The sequence below is a fragment of the Acomys minous genome (genome assembly GCF_964271855.1).
Source record: "Acomys minous genome assembly, chromosome: 15".
Taxonomy (NCBI): Eukaryota; Metazoa; Chordata; class Mammalia; order Rodentia; family Muridae; genus Acomys; species Acomys minous.
This window is the reverse complement of record NC_140497.1, coordinates 79,945,620-79,964,155: the sequence shown is the minus strand read 5'-3', so window position 1 is coordinate 79,964,155 and position 18,536 is coordinate 79,945,620. Positions and strand designations below refer to the sequence as shown.

The 18,536-nt window shown below is 43.8% G+C and overlaps 1 long non-coding RNA gene across 1 annotated transcript in view; it reads right to left on the bottom strand.

Moving 5' to 3' along the window:
• LOC311584044 overlaps nt 1-5,106 on the bottom strand; it is a 64,272-nt gene extending 59,166 nt beyond the window's left edge. The window contains exons 1-2 of the long non-coding RNA XR_014774767.1: nt 5,053-5,106; nt 4,666-4,781 (exon numbers count right to left, since the gene is read on the bottom strand). This is a non-coding gene — a long non-coding RNA (uncharacterized lncRNA). The remainder of the gene's footprint in view (nt 1-4,665; nt 4,782-5,052) is intronic.
• Nucleotides 5,107-18,536: the final 13,430 nt, after the last annotated feature.

The following is an 18,536-nucleotide window of genomic DNA, read 5'->3' as shown; positions in this document are numbered from 1 at the left end:
ATAATAATCTTTACCTCAAATACATAATTGCACAGTTAAATGAGCTAACACACACAGAGCAGTCCAGAAAGGTGCCTGGTGCACAAGAAGCACACAATAAACTGTGACTATTGCTATTTCTTGCTGTTACTACACAGCTATGAATAGGTGTGTTTTAAATCATCATTTTACATACTGGTCATATGACTTACCTAAGACAGAAAAGAGATATATCTTTGTTTCTATCTAAATACTTTGTTGATATTCCTTGTATCCTTCCCTAGCATTTGACAATAATAACAATAACTCTAATAATGATGATAGCAAGGGGGTGACACTATACTACATGAGGAGATTGTCACTCTGAGAGGTAAGTGATCAAACCAAACAATCCAGCTAATTAGCAGTAAAGCCAAAAGCCATTCGGACCTGGGACCACAGTCCAGGCTCTTATCAACCACGCTGCAAATGGGTGTGGCTTTATCCATTCATCCTGCACACCGTTCCTAGACCTATTATATTGTTTTCCAGGTAATGTGGTAGTTTTGAAAACAATAAAAGGCATAAAGTAACCCTTGATGCCCAGTAGTTTGCAATCGTGTCAAGACAGATAACTACATGATCCGGTAAACGCTGCCTTAGTGGCATGAAATAGGTATCCCAGAGGCAAAGAACAACTTAGCAGAGTCTGGCCCAACCAAACAGGCTGTATGCAGCACCCATCCCTCCAGGTGAAGACAGAGAGGGAGGGATGGTCCAGGCTAAAGGCACACCCATGTAGACAAATTGGGTCTGATGGAGAGAGATTGTAATACGCATAAGAGAAGAGCAAGGAAGCTGGCAAAGGCAACAGAACTTAGACTAAGGAATGCCTATATGCTAAACCAAGAAGTCTGAATTTTAGCCTATCCCTATAACCTATAGCTGAGAGATTGAAGCAGGTTTTTAGTGTTATCTCAGTCTTCCAAGACTGGAGCTGAGCTTCTGTCCTCTTGAAGATGAAAAACAAAAACAAAAAACAAACAAACAAACAAACAAAAAAAAAACCCAGAGAATGCGACCAAGCTAAAGACACGCTGTTATCAGGAAACTGTTTGCTATAGTTATTAGCAAATAACCACAATGCTGTGAGAAAGGCATTTCTAGATACAGCTGATCACTTAGATGACCATGAGAAGCAGTGTTAAAACCTGACTCCTCACTAGTCATGGCGGTACACACCTGTAATCTCAACACTAAGGAGGCTGGGCATGGGGCATTCTGGGTTTGAGGGCAGGCTAGGTTACATACTGAGATACCGTCTCACAAATAAATGTTAGTAAACTCAGAACACAATGAGTCAAAAATCAACAAGTATAAGTGTGGAGGATCTGTGTCTCCGGCTATGCATACAGTCAGTTCGGGGAGATGAGCCTAGCTTAGCAATTACTGAGGTGAAAAGAAATGCAGTCTTAGAACCGCCAGGGCTTTGAGATAAGGGTGGTGCAGAGCAGGCGTGTGTGTCCTAAGAGAGACGGGAACAGCGTGCCTCTTGGGAGTCAGAAAAAGGCAGGAGAGGCGAGGCACCCGATGTGGTGCGTTGAAGTCATCACAAGACAGAAATTTACGTGTTGAACAAAGAAATCAGTATCCCCCGACCACGACTCTTCCGCCCTCTTAGTCTCTTCTACAATCTGAAATCAATGTTCCTAATAAGACCCAAAAATTGCCACTGAAATATCACCATGGGCATTAAAAGTTATGTTCCCCAGCATGGTGGCTTTAAAATTCTGCACTGGAATGAATGTCTCATCCCCAGTAAATTAGCTACTGCCTCTCCCCTGCCTTAGTTTTCCTTCTCGGTGTCTCATTTGATTATTCCAAGCAGACCCATCTATTTTCCTCTTTGGCAAGCAGACAAGGAAGGAGGGATGAACATTATGTTAAGGAAAAAAGTAAATGTACTGCAATGCATGCTTGAAAGCCTTTCTGTGATAAAAGGACGGAACTTGGTCTAGGGAAGTCACAGAGTCAAGCTTAAATGCCTCCTCTGCCAGTGGGCTTTGGGAAGGGAGGGGCCAACGCATAACCTGGAAAGCTAGTTAGGCAATTATATTACTGCCAGAGAGTTTTATGAGACAATATCGGAGGGGAAGTGTAATGAGGCTATGTCAAGCCACAAACTGCAGAGGAGGAAAAGAAAAAAAAAAAAACTGGGGCTTGTAGAGATAGGGCCAAATACAGTCAGCAAGGAGGAAGGCGTTAGTGTCATTAGTGCCTAACCTTTCCTTTCTGCCACATCTGAGTGGGAGCAGAATGTCCCCTTCCAGCCTCCTCAAGCCACCTGGAGCTGAGCGGGATCCTAGAGACAGTACCAGACAGGGAGAGAACTGCTCTCTGAGAGAAAAGTCAGGACCAGTCAGTAACGGGTGACATGGTACATAACCCTTCAAATGATGTATTTCAGCCTTCCACCGCGTCTGAAATGGCAGGTGCCAAAGCTCTGACCCCAAAAGAAAACAATTTGCACTGTTTGCACCCACGGGGGAAGTCATGGAAGGTTACTTTTTCTTCACGCTTGGTGGGCACCAGTAGAGGTCACTGGGAATAGGCATATGGCAAAGAGAGATGTGTTGTCTGCTGGGCAGCCTAACTCAGTGGAGCCTTAGACGCTCGCAGGCTGTGAATTCTAATTCGGATTCGGATTCTGCTGTTAATTTCCCATGGGAACTTGAAAACATGCGCTTCTCTAATTTCCTTCTTGAGGACATATTCCTGAAGCTTATCAATAAATAAGGAAATGGGCGTGTCATTGCCACGTCCCTCCCCACCGGTCTTCAAAATAGTAAGTTACAATGTTTCTAAGTACAATTAAAATAGGAAAAAAATCAAAATATTGGCATGCACATAGATACAGGTTTTACATCCACCTAATCCTAAAAGAGTGATATTTTTCCAAAATAATAAACACCAAATGGGGTTCAGTGTCGCAGTTCTTTGAGTGAAGAAATATAAAACAATGCTCAAATGCCAGGCTTTATCTTCTTATTACTAAATTAAGAAAAAATGTTTTATCATGGTGGAGTTTTGATATTTGACACAAGGTTTCCCATAGCATAGTATAGCCTCCAGCTCCCATGTAGCCAAGGCTGGCCTGACCTCCTGATTGGCCTACCTCTCTCTACCTTCCAAGTTCTGGAATTGTTAAGTATTCACTAACAGCTGGCTCAGGAAAAAAATTCTTACTGCTTTTTTTTTTCTCCATGAGCAGTGTGTGTATGGACGCCATAGTGAACATACAGAAGTCTGGGGACCCCTTGCAGGAGTTGGTCCCCCTTTTCCACCATGAGGGTTCTGGGGATCCAACCTGGGTCATCATCCTGAGGGCCATCTCACTGATCCTCAAGAAAAATTTTAACATGCTCAGCCCTGGAAGCACATGCTATGTCTCTTGTCCTGCTACGGCTTTCACTTTCTTCATATTCATCCAGGACCCTCCATGCCTGACCTTCACTGGACTCTCCAAATACAAAGTGAACTAACTGTAATCAGATACACCCCCCCCCAAAAAAAACAAAGAACAAAAACCACCCAGCAGCCATGGTATGAGTCCCTTTCCAGGAGATACCCCAAAAAAATGTGGGAGCCCAACTACCTGCAGCCAAGAATAAAGATAGAGAATTAGTTGTTGCTAAATGTCTAGTTTCTGTTTCAGGGAAAAAAAAAATATATATATATATATATGGGAAAGACATTGTGTGGTGGTTATGTGACTGACATTGAAAGTGTACTTGTCGCCACTAAATTGTACACTTTAAATGGCTAAAGTAATAAACCTCATTTATGCCTTTTAAATTAACTATCACAGCAGCAGTCAGAAAAGAACTAAAAATAGCCTTTCTTCCTTTTCGCCAAGGTGAGGACCTGTGCCTCGGGGGTGGGGGGGAACAGTGGAGGGAGGACTCTTGATGCTCCGTGCTCCCCCCCCCCAGGAAATTTCTTCAGCATTCTTTATTATCCTCTTACATTCTGACACTAAGAACCTACCTACCGATACTTGATTTGGGTTACTTCCAGAATAGTGAGTATTATCAATTTTTCATTAGCTTGGATGTTCACCAGGGCACTCTTCCCACAGCTGAGTAAATATTCTTGCTACATGAAACCTGATAGATGAATTGTCTTAGCTCTGAAATGTATCTTCACATCAAAACTCAGACAAGTGTGACCGTTCCCTGCTCTAAGCTCCTCTTTTGGATAGTCTAGCAGAGCCTGAGTTTCCGCACCTTCCCTCACCTTCAGGGTGCTTCTTCCCAAAGACAAGCTGTTACTGATAGAGACACAGCCTCATAAACCGTCTGGGAAGAGAGAGGTGGTCTGGCTGGAAAAAGCAATAGCCTCAAGACTGTGAATTCGGCTTCTGTTTCTTCCCACTGAATCATAAGACCAAGGCTTACCTTCCCAAGGTCTCTCTGTGTAAAAGGATAGATTGAACACCCCTAAGAACCTCACTGCAATTTAACAGATGAACCCCCCAATGGGGTGCACCATGATTTAAGTACAGCAACAGTATTTGGGTACTTTCAGCATTAAATCACTTTGCTTGGCATCCAAGACTAATCCAATGTCCACGACGCTCTACTCTACTTATTAGTGGTAGAATCAGGCTGTTAAATTTAGGATTCGCTTGGCAGACTATTGACTCACGTGTTTCTCGTGTGTAGTTTAGGGGGTTGAAGTGATGATGACTCAGTAGTTAAGAGCAGCACACTTGCAGAGGACCGAGGTCTCGTTCCTAGAGCCCAGTAGTGACTCAAAACCACCTGTAATACATACACTCAGGCACACACATTAAATAAATAAATAAATATCTTAAAAGAACATAATTTATCCCAGCACTCAGGGAAGCAGAGGCAAGCTGATCACTGTGACTCTGAGGCCAGCCTGGTTTACGAAGCGACAGCCAAGACTACACAGAGAAACCCTGTCTCAAAAATAAAAAAATAAAAATAAAAATAAAATAAAAAAAGGAATTTAGATACTGATATATGTCCACTTTGTAAATCACCTTAAAGTTCATCTCCACTTGCTCACCAAGTTTGCCAGTTTCCAATCTTTAAACGCACGCCTTACTGTCAAGCACTGCTCTAGTGACATTTTGAAAATGGGGGAATTCAGATAATGGCTTTTTGTGACAGCTCACCTACACACTGTGGTGAGTCTGGCAACATCCTGCCATAAATAATACTCAAAACAAAAGGCTTTGGACAATGGCTAATGTCTCCTGTGGTGGGCACAGCCCTCCCACCCCCCACCCACCCCCCACCTATCACCCACCACCCCCTCAACCCCCACACTCCGTCAAGAGCCACAGCAATGGAACACTAACGAAGACTCGTGTGGGCACCATCATAAGAAGCTCATAAGTGACCAGGGACACTGTCCCTCTTGCTTCCTACTCTTCAGGATGCCCTCCCTCCGTTGAGGGGTAGCATAATTCTTACCCATGCATCTGATCTACTGTGTCGCCCACACATGTGATACTGAGAAAAGGATCTAACTCAGTCCCTTAGAAGCCCCACGGTTGCTGAAAAAAAAAAAAACAAACAAACAAACCAAGGTGGAAACAGTCAAATCAAATTCGAGGGAACTCTTGAAGACGACGAGGTTTAGATAAAGTCAGAACGGACGAGACAGCTTCACCACGATACAAGGTGAATCTAGTGAAAGCTGTCCAGAAAACCCGGAGCAAAAGGACATAAAGTGCGCAACCCTTTCAGAAACTGTCCTTTGCTTCTCGAGCAATAGCCTCGAGGAAACTGATGTCGGCTTCTGCATCTCACCGAATCACAAGTTGCAAAATCCCAAGGTCAGAGGGCTCCAGGGCAGGGAACACTGCCTGTGTGTCACATCTCATACCATAGATCCTGAGATGTGATAGAAAATAATAATAATAATAATAATAATGATGATGATGATGATGATTCTTTCCAAAACCCATTCCTGAGTCTCTGTGGCAAGTTTGTCTGATCTCCTCCCCCGTCCTCCCTGACCCTAGCTTCATCATAGTCCTTGCATAGATGATGATGATGATGATGTTACAAACCTTTGAAAGCCGGGTGGGGGTGGGCGTGGGGTGGGGGTGGGGGGTGGGAGTGTCAAGAAGCCGACTGTTTGGTGTTTGTCTCCCAGATGCTCTGGTGAATTTGGGAGAGTATCTGATATTAGGAAGAAAGCTGTTTCTCCACTCGCGAGTGCTTTCCACGTCGCCGTCTTATCATCAGGCCTACAAATGGGGACGTTCATTTTAGGTTAAGATAGGTCTGTTTCCAAGCAGCCAGGGCATGATCTGAGGCTTAGGACAATTTGGTTGATGAATTAACAACTCTGTATGTTCTCTTAATTGAGCAAGTATCTGTGTTGTGTTTTCCGAGGCAAGAGGCAGACAGAGACCACTAAGTCCAATCTCAGCTCCTCCGTCTCAGCCATCACAAGGCACTAAGAACAGGAGCCGAGACCGTGTGCTTAAGCCCAGACGGGTATTGTTAAATGTGACATGCTCAATTTATCATTAGTTATGAAGTGAGAACGGATGAATACACATTCAATTTAGTTCGGCTGCCTCCCTCCCTTATCACTCTCTTTCATCATCCATCATCTTCCCCCACCCTTTGATTTGAACAAATAACACACTTTCATAAGTTTAATCTAATTAATCATAATTGTAAGGTAATGTTCCCTTAATGAACCATACATCTGATTTTATAAAGTTTGTTGCAATTTTAATAAAATGTGTTCCAGATGATAAAAATCTGCAAATGTTCTCTTTGGAGTCAGACCACCTCATTTTTTTCCTCTTCCTCTACTCCCTGTGGCTGTATGTACACACACACACACACACACACACACACACACTTTTTTTCTAGGGTTGATTAAGAGACAACACCATTGAAAGCCACAAGGGCATGTGGCCTTAATAACAACCCTTTCGGCAAATTGCAAAGTGTCTAACATTTTATGAGGCAATCTAGGAAGCTAAGAAAATTAATAGAGGGATAACAGGCCTGGGAAGAATTCCTCTATATTGTTACTATGAATTTGAAGCCAGGCCTTGATGGCCAATACAGTGATAAAACTCAGTAGTGCTTGCCTATCATGCTTAAAGCCCTGGGTTCCATGCCTAGTGTGTATAAGCGGGGGGGGGGGGGGGGGGGGGGGGGCAGGTGCTGAAATTCTAGCACTCAGGAGGTAGAGGCAAGAGGATCATGGGTTCGAGGTCATCCCCAGCTACATAGCAAATTCAAAGCCAGCCTGGGCTGCATGAGACTCTGAAAAACGAACAACAACAAAACAAAAACAAAAGCAAAAGACAAACAAACAAAAAACCTATAAAGATAAAGACACTGAGTAAAAAGAAACTGTCCCTTGTGGGTGGTAAGTTAGGGGACCACTCTCTGAACCTCTTTTTCTATTGAAACTCAATGAAGGAGTCAAAGGAGAGACCGCAGACTAAATCTATTACAGTCTTACTTATTCCCTGCATTTGTGCCGAATGCATTGCGCCTTCACTACACCTGTACCAGCTTTGGTTAAGAGCATCAGAGGACCCCTAAAGCCAAAAGAACCATTCAAGCCCTTGCCTTCAAACCTCACTTTAAAGTGAAGAGGCGGAGCCAGTGGAGGTGAGATCAAGGACAGAGGTAAGATTTTTGGCTGACCCACTGGTGCTCTTTCCCACCGGGTCTTACAGCGCCCTCCTCACCACTGCCTCCTCCCAGGCCAGTTAGCTGTTTGCTCCACTGCCTTTCGTCAGGAGGAAAAATAGAAAATTTTTAGGGTTTGTTTTTTGTTTTGTTTTGTTTTGTTTTTTTTTTTTTTTTGATAGCTCTTAACAGTTTGATCCATTGCCTTTCGTTAGGAACAAAAATGGAAAACTTTTAGAGCCTGTATAAATACATAGGAGCTATGGTATTGCACTTTCTAAGTTGCATGTCACACTGCCACTATCAAGAGGATCAGGACCTCTCACAGTCCCTCTTGTCCCGAGGCAAAAACTAGGCAGGCTGCAGTGCGCATGCGCTCCATCACAGCTCTTTGCTCTCTCTGCCTGCTCAAAGCTGCCTATGACTGACTGCGGCCCTTTACCGCTCTCTCCCTGGCCTAGGGACCACTTCCCCTTCACAATCTCATTAGCGACACTAGGGCCATTCACCCTAGCCTTCTCTCCTATGTTCCTGACATTCTCAGGCCAGGATTTTTCTTAAATGCCCTTTCTCCATGTGAAGGCAGGACAAGACACTGGCCAAGCTGAAGAATCAATTAACATAAATATAAAGAATAGGACTATTAGTCATCTCCTCACTTTAAAGGCTGAAACTACCCAACATCCACCTTAGCAGAACGTTTCTCTGGTCAAACACTGATTACAAATTTCATTCATTATCTGCTGTGGAGCGGGTCTCATTGGGGATCAATGCCTAAGAAATGGCCACAAACTCACCAGCAAAAAAAAAGCATGGCCCAGGCTAATTCCTTTCTAAATGAAAACCACATAAATCTGCTGATACTAGCCTTCTCGCACGCTGATCAGTGTGAACCTCCAGTGCTTGGGTGGAGTGTGATGACAGCTTAGCCATACCCAGGAAAGAGTGAGCTTTGCAAATCCCTTAATAGAAAAACTTCACTGCCAGCAATCTGCTCTCAGTTAATAATCAATGTAGCTCAGCTGGAATGTCTGGGCCATTATTAGAACCAGGCATCAGTGGCTAATAAAAATAATCTTATAGAAGAAGACTATCAGGCCCAGGGAATGATTCATAGCATATTAGCTTTGTTTTAAGCTTGACTAGAAAACCGCATTGTTTCATTTGATGCTTTTGTGACTATATTGCCCTTCAGGCTAAATTGTAGGGGCTGGAGAGATGGCTCAGTGCTCAACAGTAAGAGTTGCTCCTGCAACAGACTGGAGTTCAGTCCCCAACACTCACAGGCAGCTCACAACTACCTGTAATTTCCAGCTCCAGGGCTCCTGACACATCTGGCCTGTAAAGACACTTGCACTCACATGTACACACACACACATACACACACACACACACACTTTTAAATTATAAAAACAAATCTTTTTAAAATGGTATATATATATATATATGTTAGCACTATATGTAATAACTATGGAAATAATAATCCATTTATTATGTACATTTTATATCAATATGCAAGACTTGACCTGTACTATTTACTGTTGTCTCTGGTGCTTTCTATGGTCCCAGAGGATGAGAACTCAATAGACACCTTCTGAGTGAGTGAAATTGAGGGAGGCTTTTGGTTATGTTAATTTATACTTGCAATTCCCTATATCGACTGATTATTCCTTTGTGATAAGAAAAGCAGCAATAAGTATATTTCCACTCGTTATCTCACCAGGAAGTCTCGACTCTGGAGTGTTCTCCTAAGAAACAGTCACATCGAATGCCTTAAAGAGCCTGGTGGAAAGTTCATTCAACTGGGACGTCGGTGGAAATTAGATAAGAAACTTGCATAATGCAAATCAGATATCAGTGCTGCTAAGCATGCAAGCAGGTGCCTCTCCCGGTCAATAGCTAATTGGACAGATGCTATGGACAGAGCATGCTAAAGTTCCTTGGAATGGAGGGAGAAGATGGATACAGTGAGAATAACATGAAAAAGAGCCTCTGGCTCCAAGGAAATTACACATTTGGCTGGCGGGATGGAGCCCCGTACACCTGCAACTCCATCTGCAGCACAAGGAAATGTGATGCAACACCTGTAAGCTTAGTACTGCGAAAGGAGCAGGAGGAGAGAACAAAACGCAATTAGTGTGTGTGTGTGGGGGGGGGGGTGTCAGAGGAGCCTTCCCAGACAGCTGACACCCTAAGAAGATCCATAGTTGAGTTTTGACAGATGGAAGAAGCAGGAGGGCCTTTTCTACATCTTAACCTTGAATTAAAATAAAACTAATTCCCAATAGGCTGACATTTAATCACTGCAGAATCAAAAGGCCAAGGAGGCTCGCTAAACATTCAGGGACAGTTTTTTTTTTTCCCCTAAGCCAGAGGGCAAGCAGCAGCAACAACAAATTACAAACTTTGCCCCAGAGTCCGATGCTTGCTCAAGCCTCCCGCTGCCCAGCCTGCCGAGGAGCAGCGACAGGTTCTGGGCATTCAATTTGCTTTTTTCCAAAGTGCATTCCACCACCTGACTAGCATACTCATATGTGATTATTTACTTATTGTCTCTCCTCCCCGCCCTTCCCCCCCCCCCCCCCCCGCCTCAGCCAGAAGAAAAGCTTTTAAAAAAAAAAAAGACGAGGGCTTTGTCTGCTTTGTTCCTGTCTGGACCCTCCACACCTGTGACAGTTTATGATAGGCACTCGGTAAAGGCTCAGTAAGTAAGTGAAGGCGCTACTGTGAGTGTGACTCATTGCAAGGTACTCTGCCCTGGAGAAATATCCCTGCCACCCTAACAGTCCCACAAGACACGTGACCTCTGCAAGCACCTGGATTTGGATCAACAAATTCAGAATACTTCACAGGAGGGAATGTTTGGAGGGTCCCACATTCATTACTCTAGAAAAGATATTAGGAAGCCTGGGTCAAACCCCACAGAAAATGCCATCAACCTCAAAAGCCATCAACCTCAAATGCCATGAACCTCATTGTATTTCTTTAGTCCTTCATCATGTTTTAACTTAAACTTTGATTTATCCTTGATCCACTTAAAGTATTGTTCTAGATAATAAAGAAAATGTTCTTGTCTCAGCTTTGTGGGAGGAGGTTCCCACACCTAAGCGATTTTCCTATATTTGGAAGCATCCCTGTGGTTCATGGTGTGTCTGTGTTTCACGTCTGGGTTTATGCTAGGGTGGGGGCTTCGTTACACGCCAGAAAGGCCAACCATGTGACCAGAGAGCTGAACTCTTGCGATGGGGGATGCCATGCAGTCTCCAGTGAGGGAGAGGCAGCTAGAGATTGCAGGCAACAGTTGACTTGATGGAAAAGGCCAGTAAAGGTACGACAAGCATTCGCTTGGGATTATTTGCTTAGCAGATGTGAGGTCCTGTGCTCAATCTCCAGCACCAGGAGGTAAGGGAGATCAATAAAAAACATTAAATGTTGAAGTTTGGGTGAGCTTCCTCATCAGTGAAGCCTCTGAGGCTTGGGAAGATGGAACTCACCTCATTTCACAGGTAAAGAATATGGAAGGCTGTGTGTTCCAAACTGTCTAGACCCCGCCTCCGTGTGACTTTTATAAACAAGCTGGGTTTATCCTGTACATGTTTCTTGTTAAATGGCTGGCCCTGGACAAGCTCTAGGAGCTCCTGAACTTATTTTTCCCCGTTTAAAAGTTTTTTTATTAATTTATTCATATTACATCTCAATGGTTATCCCATCCCTTGTATCCTCCCATTCCTCCCTCCCTCCCATTTTCCCCTTACTCCCCTCCCCTATGACTGTGCCTGAGGGGGCCCTCCTCCTCCTGTATATGCTCATAGGGTATCAAGTCTCTTCTTGGTAGCCTGCTATCCTTCCTCTGAGTGCCACCAGGCCTCCCTATGCAAGGGACGTTGTCAAATATGAGGCACCAGAATAGGTGTGAAAGTCAGTCCCCACTCTCCACTCAACTGTGGAGAATGTCCTGTCCATTGGCTAGATCTGGTAAGAGAGGAGTACATGTGGCCCTAGAACCTTCCAATCTGTGGCTAGCATTTGAAGTGCGAGCCATCCTGAAGGGCACTGCACCTTTAACCTGTTAGGTTTGCACTAACTCTGGGTGGTCACTTCACTACAGTGTCCAAGTTTGGGGCGCAGTTACTCATCTGTAAAATGTCACCTAAAGTGATAGTAAGAATTTAGTTCAACAACATATCACCACTGGATAACTATTGACTCAAAGCCCCCAAATCAACATCCTTGCCCAAAATGATAGAATGTACAGTGTCATGTATTGTGAAGTCAGGAAAGCAATTTTGACGTTAATCTCCTAATAGTACTTTAGAAGTCAGACCCCAGTTGTCCCGTCTCTAAAATGGTACTGATAATCTATATCCATCATTCCTTAAAATGTCATTGTAAATAAGTGTCAGGGCGGTGGTGGCGCACACCTTCAATTCCAGCTCTCAGAGGCAGAGAAAGACACATCTCTGAGTTCAAGGCCAGCCTGGTCTACAGAGTGAGTTCCAGGATAGTCTCAGGTACAGGGAGAAATTCTGTCTCTAAAAAAAAAAACAATAAATAAGCCGGTATGGTGGTGCATGCCTATAATCCCAGCACTCAGGGAAGCAGAGGCAAATGAATCTCTGCGAGTTCGAGGCCAGCCTGATCCAGAAAATGAGTCCATAACAGCCAGGGCTACACAGAGAAACCCTATGTCAAAAAAAACAAAAGAAAGAAAGAAGGAGAGAGAAAGGCTCTTTGAAGTAGGTGCTCACATTCAGTTATATATTGCTGTGATAATATCCCCTAAGGAACTATTGGGTTTGAATCTGTTATACAAAATAGTTGCCCCATATCATGTCCACTCACAAAGCCTTTTTATTACCTGGTCAAATTTTATAGCATGCGTTAGAAGCCGGTAGGCAAGACTGGGATTGTGACACAGTTAAACCATCACTGAAGAAAGCTGGGAAAACTTAAGACAGAAACAATTGGCTGAGTCCTTGAGTATCTGTCTCTTTTGCTAGGATAGTTTGATAGAATTTTCAAGGAAAACTGAAAGTGGAATTAACAGCAAGGTTGTATAATTGACACTTTTATACTAAGATGCTAAATATAATAATATGCTAAATATGCTTAATTAACATGGTATGTCATTATTCCATTTCATGATGAGTACACTATTTTGGCTTTCCACAGTACTCTAAGGTCTTAAGTTTACTTCTGTAGTCCAGAGATGCTAGCAATTTTCCTGGGGTCACGGAGCTACTGAGGGCCACCTGCAAACAGCATTTCACCATGGACAAAACCAGGTCATGTTTACTTAGTGCTTCTATGGGTTAAAACCACTCAGCATTTCATGTGCCTCACTCATCTCTTCTTCCCCTGAACTCTATGCTGTCATATGCTGCGCAGTTGAGGATCTTGGAAATAAATATGCTGCAGAGTTCTGGGCAGTGCTAGAGCTGACACAAAGTGTAGGGATAGTCTTTGTACACTGGGTGAAGACTGTCCCTGTATTATTCAAATGCTGATTTCCAGACTTTGGTATTATTAAACATCTCCTCTCTCAGTATTTTGTAAACATTGTTCCTCATCGCCTTCTGATTGGTCAAATAAAGGGCTGAACAGCCAATAGCTGGGCTGGAGAGTTAAGGCTGTGGGACTTCCGGTCCTAGTGAGAGCATCTCAGGTGGGGATGAGAAAGAGGAGTTGCCACTGGGACACAGATGAAGAGGAAGCAGGTGCCAGGGCCAGACCAAGATAGCAGGTAACAGTCCACGTGGCGGGAGGTAGGCCAGGCCAGGATTGCCAAGGTTAGAGTAGCTGCCCAGCCATAGTGCCTAAAGCTTATAATAAATGTAAAGGGCTCCATGTCATTATTCAGAGCAAGGATGGGCATAGAAAAACTTATGGTTACCAGGAAGTTACAGAAATGATTCAGGCTGAGAGAGACACGTATGAACCCACCACTTTACCCCGGCAGCAAAACGCGTACAATGAACCTTGCTGGGTTCACGTGAAGATTCAGAACTGTATTGATTGCTCAAGGTTCTAAGAAGTGGGAGCTGAATTTGCTCTTAAAGAGTCAGGGTCTTAATTATTGATCAGACTCTTTGCATGACCCCGTGAGGCTCTGAGGATCTGCTATGGTGTAAAATGCCCACCATGGGTTCACGTGCTTGAACTCTTAGTTCCTGTTGGTGGCAATGTTTTGGGGGCTGAGGAATCTTTAGGAAGTGGACTCTAGGTAGAGAAAGTGGATCATCGTGGGGAGCCCTTTGAGTGCTGTCCAGGCTCCGTCCCTTTGCTTCCTGTTCCACAAACACATGAGGACTCACAGCCACTTGCTCCAAACACTATAAATTCCTTTTACTCCGCATGCTGTCCTATCATGATGTAGTGTACCCTCAAGCCGTGAGCCAAAATAAGTCCTTCCTCCTTTAATGGGTGTCATGTATCTTGTCACAACAAGAGAAAAGAAACTAATAGAGGTTCTAAGACCTGTTCATTAAAATGTCAGCAAAATCACCAAATTAGAATGTAGTAAAAAAATCTCCAATGGGACAAACGACCTTTGGGTGCTTAAGGATTCTATAATCTAATGCACTGTAACAAACAAGAACTGCCCTTACCTGGTCCAACCCAGGGCATCTGGCTCTATTAACTGTACAACCTCCCTTCTAAGACAAAGACTCAGAATAAAATAATGTAGGCTTCCATTGTATCTTAGAGTGGATGAAGAACAGTTTTAAAGAGTCAAAACTCACTTTCACAACTACAATGCCTGCCATACAGCAAACACTCAGTACGCACGCATTGAGTTGAACTGCCATACAAATGAAACAGACAAAAATCATCATCCTTCATAGTAATGTTGTTGTTATTTCCCCATGAATGGAAAGTGAGTAGGTTTCTCTTGTGCCTAGATTAGTTCTTCAGCAAACTACACTGTCTACATGCATGTTCGGTTAAGCCATTAGAAAGTTCCCAGTTGTGCAGAGCGGAAGTAGAGGAACCAAGTTCATTTAATTCAACTAAATATTTGAGGGTTCCTAGGGGCTAACAATCACCTCTATGTGAATTGTCTATATGGTTTCGAATTGCGGACTTACAAGTAGACCTTCGACAAATCTCTCCACCTTATAAAAGGCTTCAAGGCAGCTACAGTGTTCCATTCGCTTTGAAACCCTTAAGGTAGTGCCTCACACTATGGAGCCAAGCAATAAATGTCTTTTGATTGAAGAATGGTTATTTATTTACATTGATAACATATGTCTTTATCTGTTCCCCAAAGGATAGAAAGCCTCAGTCAAGTGAATGGAACCCACTACATAATAGGAGGCAAATGATATCCAAAATCGGCGCAGTTGTTACAAACAAAATCTTAAATGAAAAAGATTGGCATGAAACTAAACCCGTTCAAAACATTTTTTTCATTATAATCAATTCGAAATTCCCAAGCTGTCTTTCCTCCAGCGGGTGGCCTACTACACAAACTTACCTGCTTAAGTGAACGGACTTCAGGATGACGAGAACAGGCTGTTTCCTTCCCTGATGCCAGGGTTAGGGCCAGTCTGAACCAGCTCCCAGTTCCACAAACTGAAAGACAAAAGTTAAGAAGGACCACTCACCCACTCCGAATTAACTCATGAAGAATTTCACAAAGTGTTGAAAGATGAGTAGCTGGTCTCAAAGATGCATAGATGGACTTAAAAAGTGGACGAACGGAAGGGCAGATGCAGAGAGACTAACAGTAATAGGTTCGCGTGAGGAGGGAAATGAAGAACAGAAGGATATAATTCCTGTGTGCTGATGTCCACAAGTACACTAGAGATTGCCTCTGCTCAGCACAAACCCCTCCTTTTAAAATTATAAATATCATCTTCCTCCTTATGAAGAATATTATATCAATTTTCATAAAAATATTAAGTAGAGATATACATTTGCTGAGTGGAGTTGCCTATTTTAAGGTGCTCCTGCTTTGGCAAAGTTCGATTCTGCTGAGCACACTCCACTACAAAGGAGCCAACCAAACCTGGATGATTACTAAATAAGAACATAATTAATTATTTCTTCAGCTGAATAGTCCTGAAATCTACCGCAAATCAATCAGTTCTTCTAGCCTAAGAAGCTGTGACTCTATTTTAGCTCAATGAAAACAAAATCAATGAAGGCCAATTACAGCCCATCTCGTTAGAGTATGCAAATGGTGTGCCATACACGTGTGAGGGGAGGCCAGAGGAGTAGACTGTGGGCTGCTACTGGCCCCTAGCTGCCCAGGACTCACAGTACCGCCATACCTGGATTCCTCCAGCAAAGACCAAGGGAGCCTGCCTGCCCGCCTTCTTTCTTTCCTTTCTTCCTGCCTTCCTCCCTTCCTTGAGTATATCTTTGGAAGTTCCCATGTAGAAGGCACCATACTGGATGATGGAGGCTCTGGTGCGAGTCTGAGAACAAGGTACCTGATATTCCACGCTATTGATCTTTAGTTTAGCCTAATATCTCAACACCCTCTTTTTCTTGTCATTCATAAGCCGGCAGCCTGATTAGGTGGTGCCTGGAAATTTCTAAACAAGGGTAATGTATATATCACAAAAGGCCAAGCCAGCCTCAGGGACAGATGCAGGGTTGATAGGTAAGGAACATTAAAGGAATACAAAGTAAGGCTAAACCCCGCCCCCACCCCCATCCCAGGATTGCCTAGCATCCAGGAGGCCTGGCCATAGGACTGAAATTCTTACCACTGGACCCTTTAAGGCTTAAGGCATTGCATCTGTGGAGGGCCCCTATTGAAATGTAAAGGCATCAGATGGGAGGAATGGGTCCCTCTACAAGTAGTTCCCACCACCCACCCCTTGGGAGCACAGCCTTGTGGTTTTATTTACCTGCTTACATCCGTGAGTCTGAAATGCTCTGAGGTTACCTCCCTGACTTCACCCTGAATGTCAGCTGGAGTCCCTGGGTGCACCAGGGCTGCATCATTTGCCTGACGGGTCATGATTTCAGAGAATATAAATACCAGCCAAATGTGAACCTTTAGGTTCTGTGAAACCAAGTAATATTTTTTTCCCTGTGAATCAGCTCACATATTTTACTTAATAAATTTCTTTTTTTTTTAAAGAAAATGTAAGCAACACCCTGGAAACCAGTATCCTTGGCATAAATAAACAGAGACGTGTAAATAATTGCAAAGAGAATACAGGAATAAATTTAAATTCTAGCTAATATAATTAATCATGGTATATATTTTTATTTATGTTCCCTTTTGTGTGTATATTATACTTATATTTTTTAAAAGCTCAAGAAATAATTTTAGTTTCATGGGTTTTGAGCCTGAGCCAGAGAGATAGCCAGATATGGTGGTGTCTGCTTGTGATGCCACTTCTTAGCAGGCTGAGCAGGGTGATCTGAGCTTGAATGCAACCTAAGCTACCTTGTGAGACCCTTCTTCAAAAAGGAAGGAAGGAAGGAAGGAAGGAAGGAAGGAAGGAAGGAAGGAAAAAGTTGGGGCTGGAGAGATGGCTCAGCAGTTAAAAGTACTCAGAGGACCCAGGTTCAGTTCCCAGGACCCCATCAGGTCATGTCTTTAACTCCATCCACGTCCTGGAATTCATCATAGGGCCTGCACACATGTGTCACACACTCACATGGATATACATGCACATATAAATAAAATAATAAAAAATAAGATAGTGTGGTCTTGGGGGGGGGGTAGTTTTTGTTTTTGCAAAGCAGGTTTTCTCTGTGTAGCCCTGGCTGTCATGGAACTCACTCTGTAGACCAGGCTGGCCTCGAACTCAGATCTACCTGCCTCTGCCTCCTGAGTGCTGGGATCGAAGGTGTGTGCCACCACTCCTGGCTTCCTTCCGATTTTCTTAATATTAGTTTATAGCAACTCCACCACACTCCTCTCTAGGAAGCAGGAAGGACAATAGCTAGAATAATTTCCACAGCCATCTTTCTTAGACATGCATTATGTCCTTCCTAAGGCAAAAACAACCCCCAAACCACTTCCTTTCACTGACACACGGCTACACAGACAGACAGCATGCGAGAATCCAAGCCAGCCAGGGCCAGCTTGCTCCAGGAGCTGGGACTCGAGATTGAAATGGCAAAAGACTGAGAAATGTACTGTCTCCGCCAGTCTTTGGCCTTCCTGGGTACCGTTGTTTGCGCTACTCATCGCGCCATGGTGATTTCCTTCGGCTTAGTCCTCCCTTCCAATACACAGCAAACAAAATCCGTAACCACACTCTAGATAAGAGCTGCTCCCCGCCGAGTGTGAGATAGAGCACAAGTCCCTGCCCTCTCGTGTGTTCTGCCCCTGTTAATACATCTCTCACTCGTGTTCCCTTTTATAAATAATAGCATTACATATTGCTGACTCACATTCAATTTATGGCCCACAATGCCTCAGCCAATTCTTTTAGTACCCTTGGATGTGAACCACCAGGGCCTGCACACTTAGACACAGACCTCACTTGTTTAAATCACCTGCTCTTCAAGTATGTGCTACCTGTTCCCTCGGCCCCATCCGCGTCATCATGCACAAAGGTTTTCCAAAAGGCACTGAGTGAGAGTGCCCTGTGACCTTCTGATGTCATCGCTGAGCCTCCTCCTTTCCTATCTAATTAAAGGACAACACTCTGGTCTCTTCTTCCTCCTGATGGAGAAAAACCGCTCTGCTTTGCCTCCGGAAGTTGCATGTCATTTCCTGCTTTGGTAACCCTGACCTTCCTTCCCTGAACTTTGCACAGGTATTTGTCCTTGGAGTTCCAGTTTGCCCTGGACTCTTGTATTTCAGAAGCTGTGCCATTCTTTTGGTAAACCAACTCGATTTTTTTCCCCCCTAGCTTCCCAAATTCTATAGGCCTGTCTGTCTGCGAGTCTCTTCCTCCC